Source organism: Myotis daubentonii, chromosome X (assembly GCF_963259705.1).
Source record: "Myotis daubentonii chromosome X, mMyoDau2.1, whole genome shotgun sequence".
Classification (NCBI taxonomy): domain Eukaryota; kingdom Metazoa; phylum Chordata; class Mammalia; order Chiroptera; family Vespertilionidae; genus Myotis; species Myotis daubentonii.
In genome coordinates this window covers 19,307,375-19,319,237 of record NC_081861.1, presented here as the reverse complement: position 1 = coordinate 19,319,237, position 11,863 = coordinate 19,307,375, and the positions used below count along the sequence as shown (strand labels likewise).

The 11,863-nt window shown below is 44.0% G+C and overlaps 1 pseudogene; it reads left to right on the top strand.

Moving 5' to 3' along the window:
• Positions 1 to 1,824: 1,824 nt before the first annotated feature.
• Positions 1,825 to 2,353, top strand: LOC132224404 (ferritin light chain-like; annotated as a pseudogene).
• The last annotated feature ends 9,510 nt before the right edge of the window (positions 2,354 to 11,863 follow it).

Here is an 11,863-nt window from a genome sequence, read left to right as displayed (position 1 = left end):
TTGTGTAAATACACAAACACACACACACAAGCAGGTATAATATTGGTGAAATATGAATAAGATAGATGGGCTCCACCAATGTTAATTTCCTAGTTGTAATATTGTACAATTATTTCAAAATAAAAACCTTAATTTTAAAAATTAATCACATTCCTATATAATAACAAAAAATATGGGGGAATCAAAATTAAACACATGATAATATTTATAGTCACTCCAAAGAAAATAACACATTAAGGTACACAACAAACAAAACATGTACCAATGGGTAGGTTAAAATATTAAAAATCCAAATATCTTTCTAAAATTTACAAAGTATAAAGGATGTATCTGACATATCAAATTTATAATGGAATAACAAAATAGACATATTCATAAGAACATGGATGATTCTTAAACACCAGCTCAGCAAAACATTAAGAAATACTGATGTATAATATTAACAGGTTCCTAAATTAAAAGTTAATGCCCACAAACAAGTACTGTACATTTCATTAACACTCATGAAAAGAAAGGTAAAAGCATCAAATGTATTAGAATGATTGACTAGGAGAAGGGGAATGAGACTGAGTGGTAGGAAAAGGGTAATGAGCCCAGCCAGCATGGCTCAGTGGTTGAGTGTCAAACTATGAACCAGCAGGTCACGGTTTGATTCCCGGTCAGGGCACATGCCTGGGTTGCATGCTCAATCCCTAGTGTGGGGGGTGCAGAAGGCAGCCGATCTATAATTCTCTCTTATCATTGATGTTTCTATCTCTCTCTTCCTTTCCCTTCTTCTCTGAAATCAATAAAAAAATCTATTTTTAAAAAAGGGGAAATGAATAAATAAATAAACAGGAAATGGTCCTAAACAATTAACTTGAGGAATCTGATTAATTCAACCCTCTATACTTGATGTCAAAACTATTGCATCATCTTCCCACACACAACAATTTTTTTCGGGGGAAAAGACTTAATACTTGCCAGTATTTATGTTATCTGAACCAGAAAAAAAACATATCAAACAGTCCCCTGAGTTGGAGAGAGGTTACTGTTCCTTCTTAGGTTCTTGTCAGTCTTGTAGGAAAGTTTTCAGTCAAGTGACAGCAATGTTGAAGCAAAGCAAGCAAATGTATTAAAAATACACTTGGCGTAAAGCACAAATGGGCACCTAACTAGTTTGAGCATGTGCCCAATAGGGTTCAAGGGGCTTTATACCTTTCTTCCTATAGGTTTCAAGGTTCCTCTGCAGAGAATCTTAGGTAGAAGATTAGATTTCAAAGGCCCCTTTTACATTATTGTGACTTATCTTGGGATGTTTGTACATACACCTAGTCATCTTGTTTGGCAAGTACTAAAATGGCTAACTTCTTTATTCAGTGGGTGAGATAAAACTCCTCCTCTTTCCCCCTTCCCCACCTCCTGACTTAGCAGTTCTAGGGTGAATCAAGTTCTGTATTCTCTGGTTAGGAAGGAAAGGTATCAACCATTTGCTCTCAATGTCTTTGGTTGGGGAAGATGAGGTCTTATGATTCACAAGCTGACTTGCAAGCTGACCAAACTGTTTAATTTTTTGAATGTTTTTCTATTATACTTGTCCAGGACTTTTCCTAGCTCCTTACTATTATGCCACATTTAGACATACCGAACTGTGGAGGTAATAACATAAAGACCAGATCTTACTTGATTTTGTTCTTTTATTAAAATTCTCCTTCTTCCAGCCTCTGGCCACTCTCCTGCATCTTATCTAGTTGCCACCTTCAGAAACTCCTCTGGGACCAGCCAACACACCAGTTTTGTTTTGTTTTGTTTTTTTCTACCTTAACTCCTTATTGCCAAACAACTATGAGCTACCAAATTTGTCAGAATTATTCCACCGAGGTGGAGGCTGCAGTCAACCACCTGGCCAGCCTGCATTTGCAGGCCTCCCACACCTACTTCTCTCTGGGCTTCTATTTTGACCTTGACAATGTGGCTCTCAAGGGCGTGGGCCACTTCTTCCACAAGTTGGCAGAGAAAAAGCACGAAGGCACTGAGCATCTCTTAAAGTTGCAAAAGAAGTACGATGGCCGCCACATTCTCTTCTAGGACTTGCTGAAGCCTTCCCAAGATGAGTGGGCAAAACTCAGAACACCATGGAAGCTGCCCTGGCCTTGGAAAGGAACCTGAACCAGGCCCTTGTGGAGCTGCCTGCCCTAGGTTCTACCTGAGCAGATCCTTATCTCTGTGACTTCCGGGAGAACCACTTCCAGGGTAAGGAGGTGAAACTCATCAAGAAGATGGGCTACACCTGACTCACCTCTGCAGGCTGGCCAGCCCCCAGACTGGGCTGGGCGAGTGTCTCTTTGAAAGGCTCACCCTCAAGCATGACTAGGAGTCTTTGAATCCCAGAGGCCTTTCAGAGTCCCCTCTGCATGCCCCTGGTGTCCAGCTTTTAACTGAACCTCTTCCCGAAACTACTAGCCATTCTTTTAACCACCCTGAAGCCCTCTCCCATGCATTGGACCAAATGAAACAAAGTTTTTTGCAGGAAAAAAAAAAATAATCATAAATAAATAAATAAATAAATAAATAAATAAATAAATAAATATTCTCTGTAAGCACGCTCTCCTTTATTGCCCTGACCAGGAATCAAACTGGCAACCTTTTGGTGCACAGAATGATGCTCAACCAACTGAGTCACTCTGGCTGGGCCCCTTATGTCCTCTCTCATTCAGTCATTCATCCCTAGAAGGGTACCAGACCTAGTTGTCTCCTAAGAACAAAGTCCTTGATTGAGTCTGGCAGGTCAGTCCAGAAATAGAGCATTTGGGCAGAGGTAAACCATACAACAAATATCACTGAGTCACTGAACAACCCTTGAAGACTCACATGTCCTGTGATAAGCATCATACTTGGCAGGGGAATATAAACACCAATAAACATGGTCCTTTTCATGTACTTTTTGAAGAAAATTTATCTGCCTAATGCCTATCCAAATGTATACTTCCATATCTGCATAGTCAGACATTTTCTACAATGGTCAACGCTTGAAGGATTTTTTTCTCTGAGATGCCAGAGGCTAAGGAACATGATCCTTCATTGCTACGCCTAATATGAAAGAGGCTTTAATGCTATGTGATGAATGGAAATATTACTTTGCAATAAGATCTTCAATTGTACATGTCAAAGAGAAAGAAAAGTGTGTGATTTTTTTAACCCCATGGCCTAACAACTTGAAAGAATATCCTTTTATTCCTAAGAGGGTATTGTGGGGAACTTTTCTGGAAATGCTAGGTATTTAGGCATTTTGAGAGAAAAAAGAAAATTGTATTATTAAAAGGTTTTTTGTCTACTGATGTTTAAAATATTTTATTTCTCCTATTTTAATCTTGTCTTGTTATAATTAGAACTAGAGGCCGGGTGCACAAAAATTTGTGCACTCAGGGCGAGGGGGGTCCCTCAGCCTGGCCTGTGCCCTCTCACAGTCTGGGACCCCTCGGGGGATGACCACCTGCTGGCTTAGGCCCGCTCTCTGGTGGATTGGGCCTAAGTTGACAGTCAGACATCTCTCTGGCAGCCCGGGAGCCCTCGGGGGATGCCCACTTGCCAGTGGGGAGCAGGCCTAAGCTGCAGTCTGACATCCTTAGCGCTGCTGAGGAGGCAGGAGAGGCTCCCACCACCACCACTGTACTGGCAGCCGTCAGCCTGGCTTGTGGCTGAGCCGAGTTCCTCCTGTGGGAGCACATTGACCAACAGGGGGCAGCTCCTGCATTGAGCGTCTGCCCCCTGGTGGTCAGTGTGTGTCATAGTGACCAGTCATTCCCAGTCATTCTGCTGTTAGGGTCAATTTGCATATTACCCTTTTATTATATAGGATAGAGGCCTGGTTCATGGGTGGGGGCCAGCTGGTTTGCCCTGAAGGGTGTCCCGGATCAGGGTGAGGGTCCTTCTGGGGTGCCTGGCCTGCCTGGGTGAGGGGCTGAGGACCGTTTTCAGACTGGCCACACCCCCTTCAGGGTGGGGGTCCCCACTGGAGTGCCTGGCCAGCCAGGGTGAGTGGCTGATGGCTGTTTACAGGCCAGGCACAGCTCCTTCAGGATAGGGGTCCTCCCTCGGGTGCCTGGCCAGTCTGGGTGAGGGGCTGATGGCTGTTTGCAGACTGGCCACAGCCCCTTCAGTGTGGGGGTCCCTGCTGGGGTGCCTGGCCAGCATGTGTGAGTGGCTGATGGCTGTTTGCAGGCTGGCCACAGCCCCTTCTGGGTGGGGGTCCCCGCAGGGGTGCCTAGGCAGTCTGTGTGAGGGGCTGATGGCTGTTTGCAGGCTGGCTAAGACCCCCAGCAGGGACCCTCACCCCATGAGGGTGTGGCCATCCTGGGTGAGGGGCTGATGGCTGTTTGCAGGCTGGCCACAGCCCCTTCATGGTGGGGGTCCCCCCTGGAGTGCCTGGCCAGCCTGGGTGAGGGGCTGATGGCTGTTTGCAGGCTGGCCACAGCCCCTTCAGTATGGGGGTCCCTACTGGGGTGCCTGCCCAGCCTGGGTGAGGGGCTGATGGCTGTTTGCAGGCTGGCCATGGCCCCAACCCCCCAAGCTCCTAGTGGATGCTGGCTGGACGCAGGTATCTGGGATTTATTTATCTTCTATAATTGAAACTTTGTTGCCTTCAGCAGAGGCTGCAGCCAGCCAGGGCAGGTGGGAAGCTTGGCTTCCTTCATCGCTGGGGCAACCAAGCCTCCTGCTTGCTCCAGCTCGGTGGCTGCCGGCCACCATCTTGGTGGGTTAATTTGCATATAGACGCTCTGATTGGCTGGTGGGCGTGGCTTGTCACATAGCAAAGGTACAGTCAATTTACATGTTTGTCTTTTATTAGGTAGGATTTTAAGTTGCCCTATATTTCTCTTTACCACCACACCTATCCTAAGAACTGCCTTTTTCATTCAAATTTTAGGTTCAATTATTTTTCCAAGGTCTTTTGAACTGTAAATGAAAAGGCACTATCTGAAGGTCAGGTCAAAGACAGAGAAACTGACATAGGCCATTCATACTTTGTCACCAAGGTGAATGCCTGAGGTGACTTATCAGCCTAACCAGTGTGTACCCAATAAGCAGGGTTTTTTTTTGTTTGTTTGTTTTTTACTATAAGGATTAAACTTTGACATTTTAAAAATCACTTTATCAGTTCCTTTAGCCTTAATTGAATTATACATTTCAGAAAATGATAGTACCAAGCAGAAATGTCATAAAGCCAATAACAGCCATGCTGGCATAAAAGATGATCCCCATACTCCATGCATGACCTGCATCACTTCTGTGTACTTCACATTTCGCTGGAAAAAATGCTCTTCACGCTTTCTGTACTTTACTTTCCTCTTCCCAAATAATGGCTATTTGCACTATGTGCACTTTGCAGATATCAACATACTTGTCAGATGTACTTCCATTGATTAAAGACTCAGTTCACTATCCCAGTAATAAACATTTAAGATGCATTCACATTTTTGTTTTACAATTGCCTTTCCAATCATTATGCAATCAGCAACTTTTTCCTGCTATTTATTTACACATCAATACAATATTACATTTTCTACAACACTTTATATTTTCACTTTATCAGGCATATGTTTCAAACACAGGCATAGCTAAGTAAAGGAAGAATGGAATGGCATTGTTTTTTTGTCTGTGTTTGTTTGTTTGTTTTTTCACATTGACATTCCCCAGAACAGTTTACTGCAATGTGCAGCTGGATGAACATACACAGACTTCCATTCCTAACAGAGCCGTTTTGTTCCTTCCACAGGGGACACAGTCCATCTTTCCCATGTGACTCACACACTCCTCTGAAGCCCTTTCAGTTCAATCAGAATCAAGAGCTATCATTTGCAAAAGCTGCCAGGATGTCATATAGGGGAACATGGGGACCACATGTTCAATGTGGGGGACTCCAGGAGAAGGGGGAAAGTAAGGGCAGGGAGATTTCCAGATTTCCCAAAACTAGATTTAGAATCAGCAAAGTTCTCATCTGGCTAAGCATGTCTTTGAGATGAAGAATAGTTAACTTTGTTTTATCCTTACCTGAGAAGATTCTTCTACTTTGCCAAGAGCCATCTGATCATCGGAAAAACTGTGGGTGTGTTGCTGAACAATAACTGGGATTACAAATGATAACAGTGTCCCATCAAGTCATCACTAGCAACAATCAATTAGAACCATGAAGAAATCTGTGTCATACTAGTGGGCATCCAATTGCACTTAAAAAGAATATGTTCTGTTGCCCAGCAGGTGTGGTTCAGTGGTTGAGTGTTGACTCATGAACCAGTAGGTCACAGTTCGATTCCTGGTCAGAGTACATGCCTGGTTGTGGGTTCCATCCACAGTAGGGGGCATGCAGGAGACAGCTGATCGATGATTCTCTCTCATCATTGATGTGTTTATATATCTCTCTCCCTCTTCCTTCTTCTCTCTAAAATCAATAAAAAAGTGTCATTTTTAAAAAAGAATATGTTCTGCTCCAACAGAGAAGCTTTGGGGAACAATATAGTCCATTTATGAGCACTTTTCCATTTGAAATCTTTGATCAACTACTGAGCTTCTTCCCTGGGCTGTGAGGAAAGTACTGGTTAATCAGACAGGGAGCCTTCATGGAAAATATGGTGTAATATGGCACAATTGGGGGAAAGCAATTAAGGAGAGGTATGGGGCATTGTTAAGGCTCAAAGAGGAACAGATCACAGAATATAGAATGGGACTACTAAAAAGGTGAAATATGGGAAGGGCTTTTATAGATGGAGAAGATATTCTTTAACAGGGAAGAATGAAGTCATTCAAGAAGGGGCAGCTTGGAGGAAGAGAAGAAAGATATGGGTCCGGTTGACTTTTCCCTATACTTTTATAGTATTTCCTGTTTCTGCATTCATCACACCCCTGTTTACTCTTCTGCTTATTTGACAGTCTCCCTCACAATGCTGTGAATTCCATGAAAGCAGGAACCACCGTGTGTTCATTTCCTCATCCCCACCTCCAACATAAAACAGTCCGTGGCAACCGTGGGCAAGATATTCATCAATATTTGCTCAACCAATGGATACATGGGTAAAGAAATAAAACTTTAAGAAATAAAGTAACTTGCCAAGGTCATGTACACTTATGAGGTAGTAGAGCTGGGAGTCCAACAAAGTTCTACTAACTCCAATTTCTGGGATTTAAAACGTTGTGTCATGCTAGACTCTGACATGCAGAGCAGATGCTAAGGGAAAGGTGCAAAGAATCCAGTGGTTCTCAACCTTCCTAATGCCGCGACCCGTTAATACAGTTCCTCATGTTGTGGTGACCCTCAATTTCATTGTTACAAATTGAAAATAATTAAAGCATAGTGATTAATCACAAAAACAATATGTAATTATGTATGTGTTTTCCGATGGTCTTAGGCGACCCCTGTGAAAGGGTCGCGACCCACAGGTTGAGAACCGCTGGAAGGATTGTCTTTACCCATCAGGTGAAACAGAAGTCATGACTGCCATACCAGATCATTGTTAACTGTTTATCTTCTCATTGAGTTGGAAATGGGGGCTGTCATAACAGAGGGCATTATGGAGGCATCCTGACAGCCAAGGGTTCCTAGCCATAAATTTCTGTGTTGTTCATTTCAAATGAATCAATATCCTAGGAGAAGGTGGATAATACCTGTGGTTATCACCCTTAAGCTCTCCCTAAGTTCCTGCTTCAATGGGGTGCTTTGGGACAATCAGCAACCTGTTGGTGGTGCTCTGGGTCCCTTGCCTATCAGAGTGTGAATGGCAGCTTGAGCCCCCCAACCTGCATTTCCATGCATATGCTTGCTAGCCCCAACCCCCTTTTCTGCTTGTATCCTAGCTAGCCTTACAAAGCCTGTTTCCCTGAGTGCTTATCTTACAGGGGCCAAAAACCATACAATAGGGTCTGACTACAGGCACCAGATGGGGTATTGGTCACTATCTCACTTCCCCCCCTTACAACCATTACAGGGGCTGCAAAAGCCTGTGAAAAGTCCAGAAGCCTGGTCCATATTTGGGAAATAAAGAAACCAGGGGGATAAAAGGGAAAACCCCACCACATTCAGCACTCAGATTTGAGAACCAATTTCCTTGAGCCATTCAGCACGGGTGCTCCTGCAATAAAGTGCATTTCCTGATCTTCCGAGCGCCTGGTTATTTTGTCTTCCCTCCACCTAGAACAGTGATTCTCAACCTTGGCTGCACATTAGAATCACCTGGGAATCTTTTTAAAATCCTGATTTCTGGGCCTCACCCTCTGGAAATTCTGTTTCTTTGTTACTAATGTTGTGGCCTCACCCCATAACAAAGAAACAGAATTTCCAGAGGATGAGGCCCAGAAATCAGGAGTTTAAAAAGATTCCCAGGTGATTCTAATGTGCAGCCACAGTTGAGAACCACTGACCTAGAAATTTTGCTGTAACAAGAGTACAGATTCAAGTACTAGAAGCTGGGGGCAATGACTAACAGGGGTGGGCAAACTTTTTGACTCAAGGGCCACAATGGGTTCTTAAACTGGACCGGAGGGCCGGAACAAAAGCATGGATGGAGTGTTTGTGTGAACTAATATAAATTCAAAGTAAACATCATTACATAAAAGGGTACGGTCCTTTTTTTTTTTTTTTTTAGTTTTATTCATTTCAAATGGGCCGGATCCGGCCCGCGGGCCGTAGTTTACCCACAGCTGGACTATATTGTAAAGTGAGAACCAGACTTTGAAGTCCATAGACATAGGCTTAAATCCCAAAGAGGCCACTTACTACTCATGTGCCTATGGACATATTCACCAACCTCTCAGACTGTTTCTGGAGGAAATAATGTCACCTAGGGCAGAGGTGTGTTGTAAAGAGGCAAAGCTTAACCAGTCAATGTCAGTGATTTCTACTCAAATTCACTCACCCTTCTTCAATTGCAACTCAGAAAGGAGAACTGAGAGTTCCCGAGGCAAGAGCTACAAAGGTGAGCATACATACAGCCTTTTGTAAAACTTGCCATGGAGAGCAATTACATATTGATTCAATCATAGGTTAATACAAGCCATGAAATTGCCACTGAGAATGTGAGGATTGGATCAGAAGACTGGGTTTTGTTTAATGTTGGACATTGCAGGGTTCTGGGTGGCACAAGTTGTTCTAGGCAAGGCTGCCTTCCATTGGTGCGAACCCATCTGGCCCTACTTGGAATTGCAGCCAGTGTTGTTTTGTCTGATCAAGGTTCCTGCCATCCCAGTCCCATGCCATTTCCCAAGCTTCTAGTACTTACACTTGTGCTCTGACAGGTAAAGGACCCAGAGCAACACCAACACGTTGCTGAATGTTCCAAAGCACCCTATTGAAGCAGGAATTTAGGGAGAGCTTAAAGGGGATGACCACAGCCACCAGGGAGAAAAGATCTCCTAGAATATGTCATAAAACACAGACTACTTGCTCCTGAGCATTCCCAAGAGGAGTGTGGCCCTGGATAAACTGAGTTCTTCATAGTAATGATAGCACTCTTGTTTATTTATGAAGACTTTCTCTGTGCCAGGCACTATGCCAGGAGATTTAAAGGCATGTATCTCATTTTGAGGAGGAAACTGGTCTTGCAAGGCGTGTCAGGCCATAAAAACTGAACAATGCACTGTCCTGCGGCGGGGGGGGGGGGTGGGGGGACGGGGGGGGGTGGGGAAAGTTGTCATTGCTGGCCCCAGGAAAATCATCTGGTATGACCTGGGAACCCCAACACCTGGGGGCCTTCCTGTAAGCCCACAAGGGGCCGGAACCATATCTGCAAGACAAAGACCCCAGAAGATTATAAAAAGCAAAGCCTCTGTATGTTACTTCACTCTCATTTGGAAATTACTTCCCGGAGTCCACTAGTCACTAGAGTTAATAAATGGGTCCCTCCCTTTCTCTAGGAAGCATGCTTGGTTTTTCTTTGCTCTTCTGTAACATATGGTTCCCTGACCAGGAAGCTACCAGGTTTTGGCTTTGTTTAGCCTCCGGTGAGTGGAAGGGGTTTGAGGCCCAGGGGCACGGGACAGGCCTCCGGAAAGCACCCACTGCTGATTTTAGCAGAATTGAACCTGGGGGAACTCCAGGCGCTCCCGGATCTCAGCCCAGGACCCAGCCAGCATCTGGAGAAAGTGGACGGACACCTCTGAATCTGTCGACAGAATCTATAAGGTAGGGGTCCCAGTCTGTCAGGCCTATGCCAAGTTAGTATAAGGGGGAGCTTGATCACCTCCCCAGAAGTCATAGGACTTCGTCAGGTAATCAGGAATCAGGACTCCGGAGGTGAGTGAATTCAGATTCTATTAAAGAATTATGGGTTCACTCTTCTGTTTGTTGGCTTGTGTGGGACTAGCCAATTTGCTACTGAGAAGGGGGCAGGGGGGTCTGGACACAGCCTTAACTACTCCGGTAGGTTCTCACTGAGACATTGGTCGAGAATTCTGGTCTGGGGTGTGGGTGCCAGGAGAGTGCCCCCATGCCCATCTGGGGAGTTGGGCATTATCTGCTCAACTCCAGTCTGGGCTAGTCTACTGAGAGAGTGTGTTTACGGATGTATTATCTGTGATTAACTGGTCTGTGTGAAAGTGAAAGCTACTTTGATTTTCTGTTTGCTCATCTGGTTAAAATGTTTGATTTGCTGGAAGCTGAACCTGTGATGGTCTGCGAAGGTCTTGGGCAGTGCTGTTGAGTTGGTTTTCTCAGAGACATTTGCTCTCTTTCACGGGAGGAATCAGCCCACTTAGTGAGGATTTCTGTCTATGTTTGTGTATTAGGGACTTGTCCTGTATCTGGAGGAATGGTTTCTAGACGGTATTCACCGTCTCTGGGACTTCCAGGAGGGGAGTCAAATCAAAACTCGGACTGGCTAAGGGTTCCAGGCTGGCCTGTCTTGTAAAAAAGAAGGTAGAAGAGAAGGGTTTCTAGACAGTTTTCTACTGCCTCTGTTCAGGGACTTGTTTTGTATCTCTGCACAATTGAAACTGATTTGGTGGTATTTTGTGGTATAAATGTGGTGGGTGCCGGTGTAAAATTGTTTTTATGTTTGTTTCTGTTTTGTTTTGTTTTCTTAAAAAAAACAAACAAACAAAAAAAAAAACAAAAAAAACCTTCTAAACCTCTCCTGAGTTTCCGTGGTGATTCAAAGTTTTTAATGGGGAATGTTATCTGTCTTTATTGTTTAAATATGTGTCTTTGTTGTTTAAAATTGTTTAGCTAGTGAAATTTCTGTTTGTGTCTCTTAAAAAATATATGAATGTATTCCTAATCTGAGGAATGTTAATTATTTACATGTCACCTAAAAATTAAGGCTAAGAGTTCTAACTAACTGGAAAGTATGGCTTTGGTGTAATGGAGGAAGGTAAAGAGAAATGTTGAAAGAAAGTTGAATGGATGACAGACCAGTAAGCTGGGACAAGTAGAATAGGGAAACTGAGCAGAAATCCTGTCTTCCCTAAACCAAGGACACAGGAGTAAATGATTTGCATTTGCCTCCCTAAACAGAGGTTAAATAGTTTATGTCAATCTGATTAGTGTCATTTGCTTTCCACACCCAAGGACAAATGAAGTTAGAAAATAAGCCTTATTTTGATTAGTTCTTTTATTCAGTTATTTTTTAAAGAGAAGGCAACCCAGTCCTTCCCCTTCCTGCAACATGGGTAATAGCTCCTCCTCAAACTCGACTGTCTTAAAACGTATGTTAAGGAATTTTAAAATTGCTCAAACCTTGCCACCTTGGGTCCGGTTCTGCGTGTGTAAGAAGGGACAGAGTAAGGTTTTAGTAGCGGGAGTGGAGAAGCAGGCAGGGCAGGAGCAGGCCAGAAGAAGCTGGCAAGGCCATCCAAATCACCCAGCCACTATCAGCCCTAGCCCCATGAGAAAGGCAAC